At 44.8% G+C, this 21,455-nt stretch overlaps 1 protein-coding gene across 9 annotated transcripts in view; it reads right to left on the minus strand.

The window, feature by feature from the left end:
- The window catches only part of EHMT1 (euchromatic histone lysine methyltransferase 1), a 131,153-nt gene that overhangs the window by 103,362 nt on the left and 6,336 nt on the right, over positions 1–21,455 (minus strand). For 2 of the 9 annotated variants that reach the window (XM_085320044.1, XM_085320041.1), the window contains exon 2: positions 20,923–21,089. The exons of the other annotated variants lie outside the window; for them this stretch is intronic. The gene's annotated coding sequence lies outside the window, so the exon portion shown is untranslated. The remainder of the gene's footprint in view (positions 1–20,922; positions 21,090–21,455) is intronic. 9 annotated transcript variants of the gene reach the window in all.

The following is a 21,455-nucleotide window of genomic DNA, read 5'->3' on the forward strand; positions in this document are numbered from 1 at the left end:
CAAAAAAGACTATTATCCCATAGACCATCAAAGCTAATCTTTTTACACATTTTCCTTCCAACAGAAGCACAATATATCGAGTCCCACTGGGTTCTGATCGCAGCCTCATAGTAGTCGGGGTTTTCTGCTCCCTTCTGCCAACACAGCTCAACATGCAGCAGGCCTCACCCCGTATATTCATTTAAGTCACCGTGAAGGCAGAACGGTGCTCTAGCCCAGTTCTAGCAAGCAAGCCAGCACTTCGCTATGGCCTTGCACTGAAATAGCATTACTTTGGCCTGGAGGAAAAGGAAAAAAAAAAAAAAGAAAAAGAAAGGAAAAAAAAGAAACCACAACATGAAGGTCACCCATAAAATCATTATACAGCTCCCTCTTCCCCAGCTCTCTTAGAACAAATCTTTACCAAACCCTCAACCAGACAGTAGAAACACAAAAAGATATGTAYGTTAATCCCATATACCTCCATCAATTTTTTTCCTCGTGTCTTTAGAGCAGTTGTTTACTGCAGCCAACTGCAGAGAAATTACAGTAGCTTAACTCTCCAACTCCCTCTAAAGGATTAATCTTCCAGTGAGCATGCTCACGCGAGATCTTTTTTCAGCGGTTGCATCCATTTCATGAAATGAAGGCTGCTGCAGACACGAGGAAATGCCATTTCAGGACTACATGCAAAGTTAARCAGCCCCATAAATAAGTGCTAAACCCTTTCTAAAGTCCTTGGAGGGATCTGGCCAACTCTCTACCTCCAAAGACTTTAGAAGATTTCACATTAAAGGGCCCTTTCAGGAAGAAGGAGGGGGGGTTGTGGTTTCTCTGTGAGACACGTTTAAAATGTCTGTTCTTGACTTTTTCCTCTACAAGCCGGTGGATGGTTCATCCACTGAATCTTAAGTCAAAGTAGCTCCTTCTCAGGGACAGATTTGTCTTTTGTCTCCTTTGTGTCACTTGTTGGCTCATCTTTGCTTTAAAAAAACCAAGGGAGACAATCTGGGGCACGGGGAGGGGAGAAGTGTTCAAATAGAAAGGCACAACTTTTAAAACCTAGCTCTCAACTCTGCAGCACAGTAGATAGCAAAGCCTGAGACACATATAACTCTCCAGATTAAGGACCCATGCAAATGAGGATTTGCTAGTAGACAACAAATCCAATATCTAAACAGGGCTGTTCAAGTAATCTTGTCCATTTATTCCAAGGTCATTGTGCATTATAACTAAACTGCTCTGTTTGAGGTATTTTTCTCTCACTCCAAACAGTGCACCTTGGATCAGAGTTTTCCTGGTTAAAAAAAATACTCCAGAATGAAAGATAAATATTCCTGAGAAATAGATTCTTCTCTCTTCTTCCATTTTCATCTTCCCATATTACCACTGCAGTGACATTCCCTTTCCCATATATCTATTTGATGTCCCTTTGCTTAACTACTCTTCATAGCTGATAGAAATCCAAGCCTCCCCCTCCTCCATCAAAGGCTCTTATTTCAGTCTTAAATGCCTGCTTGGGTGTAGGATACTCCAGAGACCAGACTATCTCTGAGTGCTGAGGTAAATCAGGAGTAAGCTAAAGTCAAAAACATGAGAGTCCCAATCCAGTTGTCAGACTTCACCTGAGTCAGTACAAAGACCTAAACCTTTTTTTTTTCCAAGTCTCGAATACCTTTGATGCTGTGAATTCAACTGCATGTTCTAAACTCTATATGTGAATCCACAAAAAATGCACCACGTCATGATAGTGTTAAATAAGGGCTATGTCTGCTGCTTAAAACGAATGCTCACCATAGCGACAGCATCCATAAGGAACGATAAAACGTATGGTGACACTCGATATTTTCTTCTGTTGTCACCTAAATAGAATCACCCACCAAAAGGAAATCTCTGTTACTGTGCATTAAAATAGACGCTTTGTTTTATTTAGAAAGCTTCCAAACTGGTTGGTTTGGATGTGTCACAGCACAGCCTGTTCATTCGCCCCTCCCTGCTCAAGCCTTGGGGGACTTCATGCAGGATGCCTGCATTCACCCCATCCCTCGCCTCCCACTGCCCTCAGGTGGTGCCAGGACTGCTCCAACACCTTGGAGTGAGCTTTGGAGTCACGGTGCAAGCTATCCCTGAAAATCCCTGAAAAGAAAAATCCCAGTCTGGAAAGCAGGCAGATGTGAAAGCCTTGATGCAGGGAGATCATGTTCTGCATTTCCTCCTCCGTTGCAGGATTACACCCTAACATGAAGTTGGGATATCAGATATGGAGTTATCCTGACCTGTCATTCCCAATTTGGAAACTAGTCGTACTCCCTAGGAGTTTAGACTTTGAAGATTGACTGCTATTGATTCTTCTTCAAGCAAACGGCCCAAGCTGGCAATCAGTCAATAATAAGCAATTACTCGACAGCCTCTTATCTCCAGATGCCAGGCCAGACAGCTCGATTCATAGAGGCAGCAGGTCAACAAATCAAAGCTGTTCTCAATTTTAAAATACCATCATTTAAAAGCCCACCCAGACTTCAACCTGGCTGAAAAAAAGCAGCCAGGACAGAGAGATGCCTGCAAAATGGTATGTTTGTGCATTACTAATTTACCAAATGGAAGATAATGTGTGATGTGGTGAAATCCACCTCTGACACATCCATTTGTCATGAGCAATATGAAAGTTTTAGGTGGATGAGAAAGATGAAGCAGTGAGGAGGAAACAAAACCCTTCTATTTCAAACCGTTCCTTGTAGGGAAAAGCAGGATGAGGCAGCCTTCATTAAATGCTCGCCAGTCCCGTCRGGTTCATCGTGACTCACCTGACTGTTTATTCAGAGCCTCAAAAACCACAATATGAATGCATTTAGCACCACAATGACAGCAAACTGAAGGCACCTTTCTAATACTCCTGCTGTGACCCCTATATCCTGGGTATACCATTAATCATTTCATTTTAGGAAATGCACTTTGTTCTTTGACAGGCCAAACATGATGTAAGGATGTGGGACAAAGACTCCTCTTGTGCGTTTCACTGCAAGCCAGACGCGATGCTGTTAAATCCAATCGTACCAACACAGTGCAACTGAGAAGAAAGAAAAAAAGAAGAAAAAAAGCCTTGCTGAAACCCCACAGAGACATTTCCTGCTCTTAATACAGATCTATTTTTTAAAAATGAATTTGTATGACAAGAAATAAGAAATGCCTACGCAACTTGCAGGAGACTAACTAGAATATGAGCCTGGTGCAATGGGAACCGTCTCTCTAGTACCACAGAATCCAGAAACTCTGACAGCATAACTGTTTACGTTGCGTGCTTGCATAAGCGCTTGCGTAAGTCATGGAAAAGGCATAAAAGTACTCACACAACACAGCAACACTTAAACTTTTCTCATCTGTTGCTAGAGGACGTAAGTGGCCTACAGAATGCTGTAGCCCCCAAATCAGATGTTAACTACTGCAATAGAAGGAGGGAAGCCTGAAATTGGAGATATATTTCTGTGAAGAATTTTCTGGGCAAAACACACACACATGATTTGTACCAACAGGCTGCACAAGCACAGTAAATTCAAGACCCTCAGAGCCTGTGAAGCCTTCTGCCCGTGCTGTAGAAGTGTCCCAGATTCATAAAGCCTAAAGCAGCTTCATCAAGATACTGCAAAATAGCTGTAACCCCTTCCAGGCAGGCTGCAAGAGGTCAAAAAATACCAAGTACCTAATAAAATGCCAACATCCTCACATTTGATTCAGACAGAATTTCCAGGGAGAAGTCTTCCTTGAGAAGATGGTATCTCTAAGTATGGGGATTGGCAACTCCTGAAGAATACAGAGCGCCAGGGCTTCTGGCCTCATCTGACACGAGCACTGGTCTCAGAAAGGCGCACATTTGTATAATGATTATGACCAAATCTTACAGGCTGAGAAGCTTCAATGAATCCAGCTGTACGAACAAAAAAGTATAATTTGCGCTTGATATCTAAACAAAAAGTGGTGACCCAACGGAAGCAGGATCAATCAGTTCTTTACACTCCATTTGCCCAATAAAACACAGCTATCCGAGGACATGGTCTAAATTGCCTCGGTTTTCAACAGCTTTGGGATGGGCAGGTGAAAGAGGGCAGATAATGAATTACGTCAATCATACCTGCCACAGCTGGGACCAACACTGAGCTGTTTCCACTCCTTGTGCAGGAACCTACTGAGGTTTTCATCTCTTAGCTACCTGCGGTGCATTTGGTTCTTTGTTTCATCAGTAGCCAGGACAGCAGGAAGCTGTGGGCATGTAAGCCCAAACTCTAAAAGGATTTCTCTTCTTCTTCTTACCCACAGAGCATCTGCAGGTGGCTTTTATGCTGTCAGTCTAGTATGCAACATCATGGCAAAGCATGGAAGAGCACTCAGAGGGAAAAAAAAAGTGTTAACTCAAAATACTGTATCACTATCACCATTTATAGTAAAGCCACAAAATGCCAAATCAGCTGACAGGATCCCACAAACCGCACTGCAGAGCAAGAGCGGGCTCCTAAGTTTTGCAGCCTATCAGAATAATTTTCACRCAATACCTGCATTTTGATGGTATAAAATACGGTGCCTTTTTCACTCCCCCTCCATATATACAAGTGGGTGGCAAGTCACAGCGCATCCAGGCTACAAGGAGGTCAGCATAATTGTAGAGAGAAGCCTGCAAAACTGGTGGAGTTGCTCATCCCCAATTTAGAGAGCGACCCTCCTCCCTGCTGTTGGCCTGGCTTTGCCRGATACACAGGCTCAGCCTAATCTGGGTCTCTCCACCACCAGCACAGGAAAATAATTTCCAGCAATATTGCAAATCATAACTCAGACAGCAAAACACTAGTACTTCTGATTTTTCACGATGAAAACGATGCCAGTGGCAAGAGGATAAGATATCCTATCTCGCCGTTCCTCCTCCTCATCCCGAGTTGTGACCATTTCACACACAAGTTTGCGATCACCCTCTGTGCCACGCTTCCTTGTTTTAAATCATATGGTTTTGTCAGACAAGGATCCCACCCGCTTTGGGTTTGAAAGTGCTGTTACAGCAGCAAGTTCTAGAAAATTAGAATAGAAAACAAAATAAAAAAGGGCTCCATGGCCTCACTGCAGACTTTATCAGGGCCATAAAAYAGGACCAAGACACTTCCTTGGAGGAGGAAGCTGTCACGTACAACATTTTTGGTGGGTAGAATCGTAATTTAGGAAGTCTCAGAATGAAATTATAGCAGCCCAATCTCATGTCTACTTCATATCAGGAGCGCTGTGACTGATTAAAGCACTGCCCCTCTTCATCAGAGATTATTCCACGCTCAGCATGAACGTGCCGTTATGCTCTGAGACCCTTAAGGCTGACTTAGGTGAATAGGTGCAAGAATTCAGGGGCAGACTGTAAAAGCAAAGTACATTCTGACCAATATTTTTAGCATGTTGTCTTTGCAGAAAGAGGCCCAGCCAAAGCACTCCTCATTGGACAAATCCAGTTCAGATTAAATTCAGGCAGTTCATTAGGGAGGGAGCACAAAATTAGTCTCTTCATGGGACCTCATCGTATTCCAGTCATCTTTCAAGGCTACCAGTGGCCCACGTGGTTGCCATGAATATGGATGTTTTATACAATACTCCTCAAAGCAGACTTGTTCAGGGACTTTCCTTGGCCCTTCTGTCACCTTCAGCATGGAGACACTACACCAAAGACGTGTGCACAACGCTTTAATTGCGAGTATTAGCCACTGCAGTGTGGGAAAGGTGAGGATGGTCAACAGCAGGCTTCCTCTGTGCGATTATAGCCTACTGTCGAAACTAATCCATGGCAGTTTGTGCTCACTGCATCACGCTGTCTGCAGCATTGGTTTTGAAACTGGAGAACCTTAAAAGGGTTTAGAAGATCCTTGTACTTCAAACACACATGGATTGGCCCACTCTGTTCAATGACCTGACTAACTTTGATTTGTCTCTCATTATAAACAAACACTGTTTAAGCTGATCCTACCTTATTTAGAAGTGTCATCAGAAGCTGTCCCTCTAAACCCAGCTTTCTTACTACCTACACCAGTGGCTTTCAACCCATCGGTGCAACAACTACTTCCAAAAGGCTGCTGAAAGGTACCTACAAAAGTAAGCCACTTTCAGTAGTCGTATTTGCTATACACACATTTACACCCTGCTGGCATGAGATTAAAAACCACTCATACAAACAAACCAGAAGCAACAGAAGGGAAGTCCTAGAGACATCTACCTTTGACCATGAAAGGCAAAAAACCTTTTCAAAGCTCAGGCAAATGGTTCAGTGAGGCCAGAAAAGGCAAAAATTCTCATGCTGGCTTACGAAAACAAGTAYGACGGCTTAACGAAGGCAGCACCGCTTTCAAGAAAGTAAAGCTCAAAGCCTGATCAGAGTTAGCCTTACCTGCGGTTTGTAACACCTGCGCTTTTACACCGGCACCTTCCAAACACACTATACAAACCAAGTTATAAACCAAGMAATGAGAAAGACAAACATTCTTTCCTCTACTCTGTGGACTGAAATTCAAAGGTGGAGAAGTTACATAAATTGGAGGATAAATTCAGGATCACAGCATGAAGAGACTGACTTGCTTTGGAAACAGATGGCCAAGCCCTACAGTCTGAAGCCTGCCATAACGTGCAGGGAGCTCCGCGAGAGTCCTGCCCTCAGTAAGACTGCGGGATTTGGCTGCAACTTGATCCAAAGCCCCTGATATCATTTGAAAGGCTGTTACGGACAGCACAGAACTGTGAATGCAGTCTTCCAAAACAGGCAGCAATCCATGCTCAGATGCTTCCTAGCATCTCTCACCATCCCCTCATGTGATTCACGTTGAAGGCCAAGGAGAGAGCAAGCCCAGTGCGCCTGCTCACCATGCTGGGAGAATTCATGCTTCCGCCACGCTCGGGGACTGTCTGTTTTGCTCAACACTGTACTTTCCATATGGTATGCAAAGCAAACAAGCAATGGGATAGGGTCCAGTCTCACTTTGACTGGTATCTAGCTCCAGCTTTTCACTTGCGTATTTTCAAAATATCTTGTTCCTCATTTGACCTATTAAAAAAAAAAAAAAAAAAAAAGCCTACGAACACACAGAAAACACATGAAATGACAGAGGCTGAAAAAAATATGATTTAAAAAAAGTAAATTAATTCAAGGATATGTCTACTGGTCCACCCACAATTTTTGCATTTTTTAAGCTGTCTCTGTTAAAGGCATGTCTTTATAGCAACACAGTTCTGTTTGGACTATACAAAGTATGTCCAAAGTTATACTAACATAAACATGCTCCTGTACTAACATAGACACAACCTTGCTCTATACGCTTACCTGATCTGCAGGACAGTAACAGTTAAATCRGTGTAAATGTATTTATATTGACACGACCAAGCCCCATGTCTTCGTATGAATTAGCTATAATGATACAAAAGCACTAACTTTGACTTCAATTGCCTGTACACTGGGATTTGTAGAGGCTCTGTGTGCATACGCTAAAAAGCTGTAYGTAAACAAGCTCTCCCAGTACAACCCCAGCCTCACAACTAACAGTTACAGCCTTTAACATGCAAAGGAACCATCATGACCATCCAGTCAATAGTCATATCTACAAGCCCAGTGGCTAAAAACCAGCAACTTAGGTCTAAAGTCTCCCACCGAGGACTTGTCTCCTGATTCCTGGCTTCCTTGCTCTGCTGAGGAGGCTGTGTGAAAGCACACCTACAACAGCTTCTAGTCAAGAGATCTTTCTGCCATAGAAGTATCTTGCTTCACTCAAGAGGGCTCATTTTGCCAGCAAAACTGCGTCCACACTCAACCACTACAACACACCTGCCTAGCCTTACACAGGAAGCTTTCCTAGATGGAGACATAGCTCACACTCACCCCACCGCCTGGGCCTTAGATGGGAAACCTTAGAGCCACGAAGCAGCTAGCACCTCAGCCATCGGGGTTACTAGGAAACAGCTTCTCCTGAAACGTAGAATACTATGGCATATTARTAATCATCACTCAGCCGTGTAAATGTGTACAACATCAAACCCTACCTTTCTATCCAGGTTATATAATTATGGAACAAACCTCCCAGCAGCGTGCAGCTGTGTTTCTCTCTTACCCAACTTGGATCTGTAACATACCATTACAGGACACCCTAGGCTAATTCCTATACTGAGCTGAGTTTGTACAAATAACCCAAGCCATCAGCAGACCACTTGGCACACTCACGAGGCAGTATGCTGTGCTGTCAGAAGAGGAAATGTTTTTTAGGTGATTTTTGGGTACCACATCCTTGGAGAAGCTGGTATCATCATACAAGCAGCTCATAGGATCTACTGGAAAATATACAGATTTTAACTATTTCTCCCATATGCTGCCCAGCTCAGAACACAGCGAAAGAGATGCAGCATACCACTGTCAAAAAGTCAGACATGCTTAATATCATTGTGCAGCTGATGACTGCAAGGGAAGGAGACACATCAGCAGGATAATGACAGTGTCTGGGTGAAGAATTAGCCTGAAAAATGAGCTTTGGGAAACTGCACCTRAATTCACATGATTAATAACAAAAAACTGATTCACGGATCCCTGTAGAAAGAATTGGGGAAATTACTGTATTCTTGGAATTTTATGTGCAGAGATGGCCTACATCTAACTTTCTCTGGACGCCAATGTGGAAAAAACAGTCTATTGACACTGGTGTGTCTAACTCTAAGGACAGCTAACGTTGGCTGGTAGAGACAAGAGACCCTTTCCTCCCCACCTTTACTGCTTAGGAAATGCAACAACCAGGGCTATTTACAGTTAGCAGAAAATGTAGCCCACAATGGCCAAGTCTTCACAAAGCTCTGATGATGCTGTGAAAAAAGTAATCTTGCTTAATCTTCTTTCCCTGCAATTTAAGTTCTACTACCCAGTGTAATATACTGCTTCTCACCCTCGTKTCCGGAGCCAAACCAAGCCAACAGACGATGAATGAGGTTGAGTTGGAGCTGAGCTATGCCTTAGTGGCCCATCAAGCAGAGAATCCTAAAAAAGGCTCAATCACCCAACAGCGCAGAGCTTTTCCCAGTGCTTCCGCAAGGCCACATAAAGGCAGACTCACAGCTGGGAAGGATCCACGCTGGCAATGGGTGCTCCTGCACCACAGGGCCCGTAACGAACCCCACGGAGAGGGCGATAACGAAAGCCTTTGGCCCCTTTCAGCCCCTTTCTTCTTTTCCTCGTTTATCCACAATGCCAGTCTAGGCCTAAATCTCCAGCTGCAACTGCTATGCTCTTGGAAAAGTGTGTCAAAAAAAATGGATGTAAACAAATAAAGTGGGAAGTTACCCAAAGTGACACTTTTCCACACAATATTTTGCTTTAGAAAAGTCAGTGACGGGCTGTCAAAGTGGATTTGTTTTTTAAAAGTGGATCTCTTAGCAAGCAACATCGAATTGCATGGGCTTGTTCTGGTCTGGGTTTGTTTTTTTAAAAAAAAATACGCGTTAAGAAATTATTATAGGTTCTTATCACAAGGTTCTTTTCTCCTTCAAAGCTATGTGAAGATACAAGTTAACTACTCCTCAGAATAYCTCTGAAAGAACCATTAGGCTGGAATAGGATACATCAGCCTGACTTCAAAATGGAGTAAGAGACCATTAGAAAGATTATGGGTCATGGTTTCAAAAATAAAGTCCAACATTGATATCAGAAGTCCAAAGAAGAGGTGCTGGACATTTGGATTCATATTAGCTTTGATCACAAATATTTCACAYATTACAGAGTGCTTCTAAAAAAATTTTTTTCTTCTTCTTTTAATCAGGTCCACCCACAATCTCAGGGCAGCAAGTCAGAAACCAGAGCACGTATAAAACAGTGAAACTTTTGACCTAGCGAACTTGTTGTCTCTTACCCAGTTGCAATGTTCTTACCCAGAATACACATCCAAAAAATAACATTCTGCATTTCTGCAACACCTGCAACGTAAAGGCTTTTAAGGAATGTGAGGATATCACCACGTTAGGCCTCCTAACCTTGTATCACTACCTGCCTTTTCCAGATGGGAAAAGCATCACTGGGTGAAAGACATCAAACAACCACAACCCATCCCAGCRATAAAGCCTGGAAAATAGCACAGACTGGAGAACCCAGCTCCAGCATTCGACTGGGAGGGTCGAGGATGGCAGTCTCTGTCTTCTGCTCCGTCTAGGGGACACCATCAGCTAAGCGACGYGTTAGGGTAAAGACAGCAGCTCGCAGAACTAGGAAGGGGCACAGGCAGGCGCATACGTAACCTCAGCAGACTCGGCTACTTCCAAAMGCACAGATCCCAAACTGATCTGAAACAGCAGGTTCAGAGAGGACCCTTCTACCCACATGCACGCTGGCCCCGCTCAGCACCCTGCTGCACCGTTAGGGCATCCCACGCTCCCGACCCCCGGGACACCCTGCACTGCCGCAGTAGACTAAACCCCACAACGGTGAAGCCAATTAGCAGAATTTCAATTCAATGGCATTGAACAGGACCACTGAAGTCCTTTCGGGCCCAGTGGCTTTTCAGCAGGGACAAATTCTGAACCTCGTAAGCAGGCTCGGACAACCAGCCTTGCTTGGACAGTTCTTTAACTCCTTTTGTTTAAATTGCTGACTGCCTCATTGCTTGGGTACACTGGAGGCAATCCGCTTTCACTGAAGCCAGCGCCAAATCCCCCACTGATTTCTGTGCTTTTGGATCAAGTCCCGAGCTTCTTTTTAATGTAATACTCTACTCTATTCTATGTAATATTCTCTCTTATAGGGGTCAATGTAGCAAACTCTCCTTGCTCTTAAGTCCTATTATCTGCCTGCATTAATTCTGTGTACAGGGCACTTACAAGTCCTTAGCGCTCTCCTCCTATAGCTCCACATTCACCAGCCCCAGTCAGCCATGAAGCTGGGCATCTGCTAAGTGAAGGGAGAAAAAGATCAAAACACATTTACCTTATTTCAATATTCAACAGCCCAGTCATTTTTTCCAATATGTTCATTTTGCACACTGCGCAACATATGTATCAGAAACTCTTTGGGAAAAAAAAAGCGGGTTATGTTCTGTGCTTGCAAAGCACCATGTATACTTACAGTGCGATAAAAATTAGCTTAATTAATAATACACCAGCAAGAAAATGTTAATGAGCACCCAGCAGGGACAAGGAATGTTGTCTCATTTCCCTGCGTGGACTCTTTGCTTTGGCAGTAATCAGCAATCTCATCAGCACTACCATCCCAGTGCAAGCGAAGGTATCTGACTCATCAGGGAGTGAAGGCGGGGACCACAAGGCTGCATGTCACAATTTACATTTCTCTTTAAAAGCAGATACTGTTGCATCAGGAGCTGCTCTCAGCAGTTCCACACCAACTTCTACTTGGGGAGTTTTTTGCCATCTAAAAAATAAGTTAAAGTATCTCTGTGCATCCAATGCATAAATACACATAGATGATGGGGGCCTTCTGCAATCGGCCCTTTGGCCACATCTGCAAGACGTCCAGATTTGCTGCCAGAGCCTGCGTTGGCTTCGAGCTGCTGACACAACCACGCTGCCGGGCCAGCAAGCACGTTGGGGGAGAAGCAGGTTAAACCGAGGTGCTCCAAGGCTCGAGCTCCAAATATCTGAACCATCTCCTTGGGGCCTACCTGTCTCCACTAAACAGGCAATCCCGGCTCAAAACGGGGAGCTTCCGGATGGCTACGCCGGGTGCACTCCCAGGCAGACGGTGGAAATGCCCTCTCCCAGCTGTTTCGGTCGGGGCTGCCTCCCCACCGCAAGACGCCGTTTTGGCAGCAGGCAGCCCCCCACGAGCAAGCAGCTGCCAGTACAGCTATGCCACCGGAGCAGGTCCACCCCGGCACGCAGCCGGCAGCRCCCGTCCGTCAGGGGCCTGCGGCGCGCGGGGAGGGGGTTTCCTCCAGCCAATGGAAAAGCTGCCGTTTTCTGCCTTTCATCCRAAGCGTGGCTGGAAACAAAGACCCGGTGGCGAAAGGCAAGTTGGCTGGTAAAACTTCGTCGGGCTAACGGGGGGCCTTGGAGCAGACWAAGCCACCGGACTCCTCACCGCCTCGGCCTCTGCAGCCAGACTGCATCCGTGATAACGCTGGGTGCTGGCTTTGAGATCGCACGCTTGCCGGGGGCGAGACGATCTTTGTGTCACGTGCCGTTGTTGAGAGCGGCCTCAAGCCCCAACTCCAGGGCAAGAAGGAGCAGCAGCAATACAACCTCATCATACGCAGAACGCGGCAGCATTTGCATCCGTAGCAGCAGGAAAAGTGTCTGTGTCTGCCATCACACAGGAGCAGGAAAAAAGCTAAAATACGTCTGCAAAGAACCGCTCTAGGCCAGTCTAGAAGCATGGATTTGAGAAGACAGCAAACAACTAAGTTTTCAAGAGCTCTGAATGATTAAAGCCAGCATGCTTTCAACCTCACACTGCATCAGGGAAGATGCTAAACTCTGAGGAACCCAGGAGTGCGACCGTAGCACCGGCAGCCCGCAAAGTAACCCCCAAAACGTGCGAGTTAGGCACAGAGCACCCCATGCATGACAGACTCTTAGTCTAAATCTAAGAACAGATGGGAAATGCGACTTGCGGTGCCTGGAAAACAAAGACAGAATACGATCACCCGTCGCTGGTCTTTTCAAACGATGCAAGCCCGAGGCTCTGCTAACCTCTCCCTTTCTACTGTAAACTCTTAGCAGCCAAAGCAGACAAATTTTCAGCAAACGTGCTCAGTAGCAGTTTGTTTGCTCACTGGTGGTGTCTCCCTGGTAAAGGGGGAAGATGATTAAAAGACAGCATGGCTCTTCACCTCGGCTCTCTGCACACGCTCCGAAAGCTACGGGATCTGGCACTAYAGCAAGAGTAAATATTACATTGCATTTCATATTGGAGAAGTCCGTCTCTTTTAAGGAACATTCTTCATTTATCCCCAAAGTTTTGCAAAGAAAATCAAACATTCCACGTAATGTCTCCAGATCCTATAGGACACCTGCTTACAAACAACCATCTTTGAATACACAGGAGGCACTACACCACCAGCTTGAAACAATACATCCTAACAGCACTAAAAAAACACCTTTCCTAGCAAGGCAAAGAACAAAAGCATTTCAGCTGCACGGAATTCATGGCTCCCAAAAATTTAAAACACCAGTTAGGTGACAAAGGCTATTACACACAAGTATGCAATTAAACACACCAAATAKCTTAGTTGCAAGTTGAAAGTATTCTGGATGTTGATTTGGTCTAACAAATATTAATAATGTTGCTCAATTAATAAAATATTTAGAGTCATGCTTTATGTTCTTGCAACCTAGAGTTTTATGCTCACACTTACAGGCCAGCRGGATACTAGTTTGGGTCATACAGATCAGTTAGCAGCCTGATTGATAACATTTTAGTCTCTTGAATATTGATCCTCWCCTTTACACTGATAAAACTGTATTTGATGGGTGTACAATTTGCTACCTAGCTCCTTCACTAGAAGAAATGCATCAAAAATTTATGCTAATTTCTAAAAGTCCTGCCYCCCTCCGAAATTCGAGTGACTGAAATGCCAATTTCTGATTTAGTGTAGGTCTTTACTGTTCCTCCAAGCTGGAAGTGCTGCCTGTTTCAACCACAAAAACCTCCCAGGCAACGTGCGTGAGCTAACGCAGATGCGGCTGGTTGTTCACACCCTGCACAGAGCAGACACCAGCTGGTCAGTGCTAATAGGACTCCAGTGATGTCCCACAACTCCTTTCCTTGGGTCTAAAGCAAAACTCATGGGGAATGAATTTCAGCTGATGGCAGCAGAAAATAAAATCCATGGGATATTTCCCCATGAATCTAGATAAAAAGAGAGGATAAATTAACTACAGGAAAGAAATAATAAAGAAGATATGGCTTTGCTGCCCAGCTTCTCACCCCTGGGCTGCACTAACACAGGGTTAAGGAGTTTTATTTCCGGTTTTCGGTAACACCAAGAACTTGGATTTGTTCTGATGTAACCCCTCCTCGAGCAAGGGGGTTGGACTAGATGATATCCAGAGGTCCCTTGCAACCTCAGCCATTCCGGGATTCTGCAAGGCATAGCTTTAAAGTCAAAGACATTTGGGCATCTGCATTCACTAGTCACCACCAAAAGTTGTTTCAATATCTACCTCTTCATACTCGTTCCCAAATCAACAACCGGATGAAGCATGTAGTTTTGAAATACATTAATCTTTCTAAAGTCTGCTACAAATGTATGTGCATGCTTAATTTCTCATTTCTTGAAACAATTTTATGATTTTTGAGAGGACCTGACTAAACCTGCTGAATGTGTGTGATCGGTAGCATGAAACCACCCAATTACCACTGCAGTTGGATAATATCTGTGGGTTATTTACCTCCTGGCTTTGAGTCTTTGGGAGAAATCACATATTAAAACTTCCTTCTGAAATTGCAAGGCCTGGAATTGTAATTTGAGAAGAAGAAGAGAGAGTCTCAAGAATCCAGGAATTCAAGCTTGAAAAGAAAAAAATAATCACAACTTTTCATAGCACTCGGGACTGGGTTTAAATGCATCAGCAGGTCATGGTCAATATTACTGGGGAGACCAGGGTTCACTTTCGACAATCAACATGCTAAAATACAGCTGTTCACATTTCAACTAGAGTTCTAAAATAAATTAAYTGGCAATCTGAAGTAACACTTTTGTTCACACGGACTTTTTGTCTTAACCTAACCAAGGCCAAAGTACAAAATACTTCTATTCGTACGCATGGGCTGCAACCGTCTCTGCCTGGAGATGCTGGGCTTCTGTGTGGTGCTCCCTTAGGCTCTGTGGATCACAAAAGCCCTCAGATTCTTCCTGGCTGCCCTCTAGTCCCTCAGAAGGAATAAGCCCTACATTTCTTTTAACAAAACTGCAAGCACAAACAAGCACATTTCTCTGCAGAATCACGAGCTTCCAGAACTTAGCTCAAATAGTTTGTCCCAAATCACAGGTAAATGACCTGTCATTGTAGTCTTTGGGCATCACCACTATTTCTACTTACCTCTGCTTGCTCAGATCCCAAATTCTCTGCTGCCGATTTTGACTGCTGTAGCCACTGCAAGCTCAGAACTTCTCCTGGTTTGTGTAATGGCCTATCTGACCCAAGAAGAAATATTCCCTTTGGAYGTTTTTATCCCTGTTTGCGTAACTTTATGTTTCCCTGTTAACAAATGGGATAAATCACTCACCTGCCTTTATTTTGAGTTTATCCATGTCAGCCTGGTTATCCTGCTCCACAGTTCCTTCCTCCATAGTCATGCCACCCGCAAATTTCCTCCCTTTGCTGCATGCTGTTTCTCCAGGATGATTAGCCACAAGCAGACAGAAGTGGACCTGAATTTTCTGTTCTAACARTTCATCCCACTCACTGCTTTCCTGTTCTAAGCTGACACGCCTCACCACTGCCTTGGAGAGCTCTCCCTCGAGGAGATACAGTGCTGAAAAGGATGGATTTAATACTTAATAGCCCACCTCCAGCTCCCAAGCCAGCCCCTTACGCACACAAGCAGCTCAGCCCTACACCGCATCTGCTCACCTTGTTCAGTAGCTGTCTGCACTTTGTGTCAGGCAGCATTTTTGAACTGTGATTCCTCCACGGAGCAAAACTATTCTTAAACGCAAAACTCGCTGGTACAGAGGCAGACGGTAGCACAATGGTGAGCATCAGGCTTGGCATTAAGGAAACAGGAATCCTCCTGGAAGAATATTTCCTACTTGAAAAGAGGATACACTGGATGTCCTTGATATTCCGCCTATGCTAGAAATTTTTAATTAAAAGCAGGAAAGCCTTTCTATTTTAGACACAGTGATACTAGTATAAAGAGCTTTTATAAGTACAGTTTATTCTGGGTTTATATGCATTTCACAGAGCTTGGCAGTCAAGCTAAGCCAGAAGGGCTGCAGCAAACTCTTTCACTCCCTTTGAGATTTACTTTACCACCTCAGCTAGTCACTAGCAGTCATTCACAGGACATGCCTGCCCACAGACCAAGCAAGGACAGATTCAGGTGACTTCTCCCTAAGCCACCTGAGATGTAGACAGTGAGGTGAGCCTTTCACTGACTACTTTTTCTGGCTCCCATGACCAAGTTGAGGAGGGGGGAAATCTCCAGCAAACATTTTTTTAAGCACTTGAACAAACCCCTTGAACCTCTCACAACATAGTGAGACACACAGCGCCTGAGAGGACTGCTCCTCAGAGTTGGGGGGAATACAAGTAACATCCACCCTACCCAGTCAATCTAATCTCTTTCCAACATGGATAGTAGAACAGGGTGTAGTACCGGGCCCTCAGCCTCCTGCTCCACTGTGAAACCTCTTATTCTAGCATCCCCTTTTCTTACTCAATGACCCAAAATGCACACCCACCTGCTCTGCTACAGTTCTTGGCAAGAGAAAACCAGGAGGAATAGAGCCCACTTCCACGCCCTCCATGTGCCCACTTCTGGAGCAGAGAGGCCACACAGGTGGCATTGCCCCAGCTTCAACAGGAAAGGGACAAATCACAAAAGGCCGGACAAGGTATTCTGGTATTTCAGATCAGCAGCAACGCAACCATACCAATTGCTACTCATGTCAATACCAGCTGCTCTCACACACATATAGACGTGCAACACACCACCGGTGCATYGCTCACTGCTAGTGACAATGAACCGCTACGGGATGCTCACGTCTTCAGCCGGCACGGCCRTTTGCAAGGTGAGTGCCCAGCCAACTGTATTTGTCAGCACGGCACAAATCAGTTCCCTCCACAGAACTGTTTGTTCTTCTTGTTGTTGGGTTTTTGCTGGTAATTGCATCTCTACTAGGACTTCTGCTGACACAGCTATGGTGAGAGAGAGAGCAACTTCTTTCTGCTTATGGATAGGTAACTATATCGGCAAAACTTCTTAAATGTACAGCAAGTCCCTAGTTTGGAAACCAGAAATAATCTTTTCTTGTTTAAAATCACTTCTAAAGTAATATAGCTGTACTTCTGCTGACACAGCTAGGGTGGCAGGGAAAGCAGCTTCTTTCCACTCATGGACAGGTAACGACACCAGCAAAACTTCTTAAACATACAGCAAGTCCCTGGTTTGGAAAGCAGAAATAAGCTACTCTCATTTAAAATCACTTCTGAACTAATATAGCTATGCCCACAGCAAGGTCATCTATTGTTATTGCTATTTCAGTAAAGAAAAAAAAAGGAAAAAGAATCCTTTCTAGCCAGAATAATTACATTGGAAAAGCTTTTTTAAAAGTTTTTTTTTTTTTAAGGCCTTTAATTCTGCCCTGACTGACAGACTTTTCTTCAGAGATTTTTTTCAGACACGTTGGCTCAATCAAATTAGCTTAACACAACTGAAGGGCATTTTTAAAGCTTTCGAAGTCATATCCTCCCATTCTGTTATTATTTAAAGCTTGTCTCCATGGAGGGAGAAAAAGAAAAAAAAAAAAACAGATGAGTTTCCAAACAGCTTCTGTTAGCCTATAGCTAGCTTTGCCTGGTCAACATACCATGGGGAAAATTCATGTTAAGAAAAGTAGATGCTTGCATCCATTTAACACAAGGCGAAAGTCTATCACAGACAAAGCAGTCTGTAATTTTAAGACATTAACAGGATGAAGAAACCCTTACAGGAAAGGCTCTAATTAATAAAGTTATAAGCTCTTCTCCTTACCAGGTGCTGTCTAACAGAGAAGAGAAAAGCACTTCTTTCTCCACTGGGAACAAAGATCCAACTAAAATGTTGTAAAATATATTCAAGTTGGAACTGGAGAAGAAATCTAATACACCTGGAAACACATACTTTTTTTGCCTGTGTTCATGATCTCACCTCAATATAGCATCAACATATCTCTCTGCACTAATGAGATTGAAGAAAGTATCTGCCTTGTAGCCATCAAAACATGCAGGCTTCCAGATAGCTCACAAAGAAGAAAAGATGATGGAATTCAAAATGCAATAAATTTCTTACTGTAATTTACTGAAACAGACTCTGTATTAAAAGCAGTGTCCTGGGGAAAGCAAAGCAGAGCCCTCTCCTCACTTGCGAGCCAGCACAAGGGTATCGGCTGGCAGAAGCAAATGAGAGAGGCGGAAGGGCCAGGCAGGCCTGAAAGCAGCGCTGGATTTCACATCACCTGCAAAACAGAAAGCGGGAAACTCCGAAGAAATCACCTACATGTTCCCTCCTCAAAGGCAGTGCTCATTAGGTCCTGGCTTTTCCCATTACCACTCTTGCACTCCGTGGCCTATTACAGCAACCTCCTTCCAGCCAGGGACCCATGAATAGGAAGCGCTTTGACACGAGTGAGTGTTGCCCCTTAATCCAGTAGGGAGTTCATTGAACAGGCGGAGGACTGCCTACAGAGCGCTCCCAGCACCAGCTGGCTAAGGGGATGAGAGCAAGGATCAAAGCCGGGGCAAAGCCCTAGCACCACGAGACGGAGTTTCAAAACTGCTCAGCCTGTCGAGTCCGCCCTTTTAAAATGTGAGGAGCTGCTGGGTGCCGAATCCTTCAGCAGACCTGCTCTCGACCGAGGGTGCTGAGCAGTGGGGAAATCTGTCCGTCTATGTGGCATCCATGTCATCGCTTCTTTTTAGAGATGAAAGTTGCATCTCCAGAAAAAAAAAAAAAGAGAAAAGAAAAAAAAATAAAAGGATGTTACAGATCAGAACAGATAGGAGGAAAAAAAATGATGAAAAATGCAGTGTAACTTCTGAAGGGAACCACTTCATTCAAAGCCACATACACACCTTACTTCCTGCTTAGCATGCAAGCATCAGCGTTCCTGAGGTTATTAATGAGCCTGGGGAAAAACATTATGTCTTGAAATCCCTGTTTCCATGTTCATACCAACTGACCATTTTAGGAAACACAAAAGCAAGGTCAACTGATTCTATTTTCCACTAACATTGATGCAAATTGGAGTAACAGCAACAAATTCAGCGAACCTGCACTATCATAAGACTGGCTGAGCAAAGCACACTCAGTCTCTTAAGCTTTAAACTTTAGTATTGYATATACAGTTGGTCTGAAATACGTAAAACATCAAACCGGACTGAAGAACCCACTATCAATGGAAGAAAATCAGCAGTCRAACTCRCTTCCCCTCCTGCAATGTGGCTACSGCACGTAACAGGACAGCAGCGCGGCCRCTCAGGAGCTCGGCCATGCCTCAACACACAGAGGTTACTTGGGCAGCCTGTAGCTGAGACAGCCAGAAGGGCACGCTCACTGGCAGTGACTGGCTGAAGCGGTAAAGTTTACCGCTCAGGACGTATGAAAATTCTGGTGCTAAGAGTGATTCTCCCTCAGCCACCTGCCCTAAGGATGTACTCTGCACGAGATGTTTTTATCTTAACTGGCTGCTAGTAGCTGCGTTTGGAAAGGTTGGTGCGGACGCTACAGGAGACACACAAACTCACTCTTCTTGCCCCTGCGCTGCAGGCCAGCTCTTCATTCAGAGCAAATAGCATCTGCTTGGAGCACATCCCTACACCTCTCTTCACCAAGTGAAGCAATTCCTCATTTCCACTCCCTCTCACACAGCACAGTACAAAACCGTTGTGCAATGTTAGTCCTCACTTTCTGTTAAAATTASAGAGTAAGCAAGGAGGATCTACTCCAATTTCTAAATTCCAGCCTGATTTATACCAACATCCTCYCCTCTGGCTTCAGTGGGGTATAAATGAAGGCAAATCTGGCCTGAATTTGTGGAGGAGGGGAGGAATTAAACTCTAAATGAGTCACTGTTCTCCTCCCCGTAATCCACTGCAGCATCTGTGGATATTAAGCTTGACTCTAAGAACCATGTTTCTTAATGCTTTACATAGACAGCAACTCAAGCCAAGACTCCTGGAAGGTGCTTCCTAAAATAAGAGGTGTGTGTCTGTAGTTCTAAGACTAACCTGTAGCACTACGATTTGCTGAGTTATGAGCCAACTCCTGCCCTGGTGACAGCCATACCACGCCACTCTCATCAAAGGACTCACGCTGAGGCAGCTCAAGGCTGGCAAGACTGGACCATGAAATAATGGACTCGCGTTAAGGCTCACTCCTCTATTCCACTGTAAAATTAACATCTGATGACAAAGATGAGGCAGCAGGATCAGGCCTTGAGACACAGTCGTGATGGAGTAGAAAGCACAAGGATCCTGCCTTGAACAAAATCGCCGTCACAGATAATGGGAATCTCACCTGAGAAATAAATTCAAGCTCTCTCCTTGCAGCGCTTTGCAAAGAACTGCTGTTGCCATCTGTATAGCCATGCTACAAACTTCATCCCACACAAGGCAGAAAATTCCCCTGCCATCACGTAACCTTTTGAACACTGTATTTGAAACAAAAAAGCTGGGAATAGYTGCAGCGTACACTCTCACACACCTGAATGGTAAGGTGTAACCAAGCTGTCAGGTGCTGATCATTAACTGCATCTAGCTACAGATATTAAGTATCCAGCCACCTCTAGCACTTATTAATGCTACRAATGTATGAATGTACAACTGCATTATTATCTTGTGGTCTCTTTGTGCATGTGAATCAGTCAGCATGCTGCAATCTAGTGTTTACCTGAGGGGAAGCAGACTTATAAAAAGACTCTGTATTCTAAAAAAAAAAACTGGGGGGGAAAGCCTCAGACTGGCGCACACACACACACACACACAAAAGTACAGTGAGCATAGAGGCTTTTCAGCTTTGTGTGGCACTTGCATAATTTTACGGGGTACTTGAGCTGTGTGTTGTACTCTTTGGGGACATGTACGGATCTGGCTAATTATGGCTAATTGTCATTACATGGCAGACTTCATTTTCTTTGGGGATTTTGGATGTATTTTSTCAGGCCTTGCGCTCAGCGCATTTCAAACCACTGTACCAAGAGCAGAAACAAGGACACTGTGGTGGTTGGCAACTTTATAATCCAGACTCACTGATGCATTGCTGGGACGCTACTGGGTAGTCCACATGCCAGAGAACACACGGCAACTTCCCCCTCTCATCTGCAACCCCGCAGTCTTCAACACCGTCCCAGCAGTCCGACAACGGCGACTCTCTCTGATCAACTTATTATCGCGGAGGCTTCTGCGCCTACTTTTGTCTACCACACAAAGGAAAAACGTAAGGAAACTCGAGCAATGCCCGCTTAGCAAAGCGGTGGAAATTCAGTCGCCAGGTCCTCGGCGTCGGAAAGTTCCCCTCTCCGAAGTGAAATCTGCTACCTCTTACCAACAACCCTCAGCCCCGTTCCTCCTCTCTCCTGAATTCTGGCTTCTAGCTCCCTTTCCTCAGGGAGCGGGAGCCTAACTTCTGGCTCGCTTTCCGAACGCGCTGCCCTCGGCGCGTTTAACGCGAGCACCGCTCCCCGGCTGCCAGCGCGGCCTTTATTCCCGGCGCGGGCCCCGAACCCGCGGCGGACGGGCCGCGGCCGAGCGGCGCGGGCCGGGACCGGTGCCCCGGCAGGGCC

The sequence above is a fragment of the Rhea americana genome, unplaced genomic scaffold (genome assembly GCF_003343005.1).
Source record: "Rhea americana isolate MKP2758 unplaced genomic scaffold, rheAme1 scaffold_61, whole genome shotgun sequence".
Lineage (NCBI taxonomy): Eukaryota > Metazoa > Chordata > Aves > Rheiformes > Rheidae > Rhea > Rhea americana.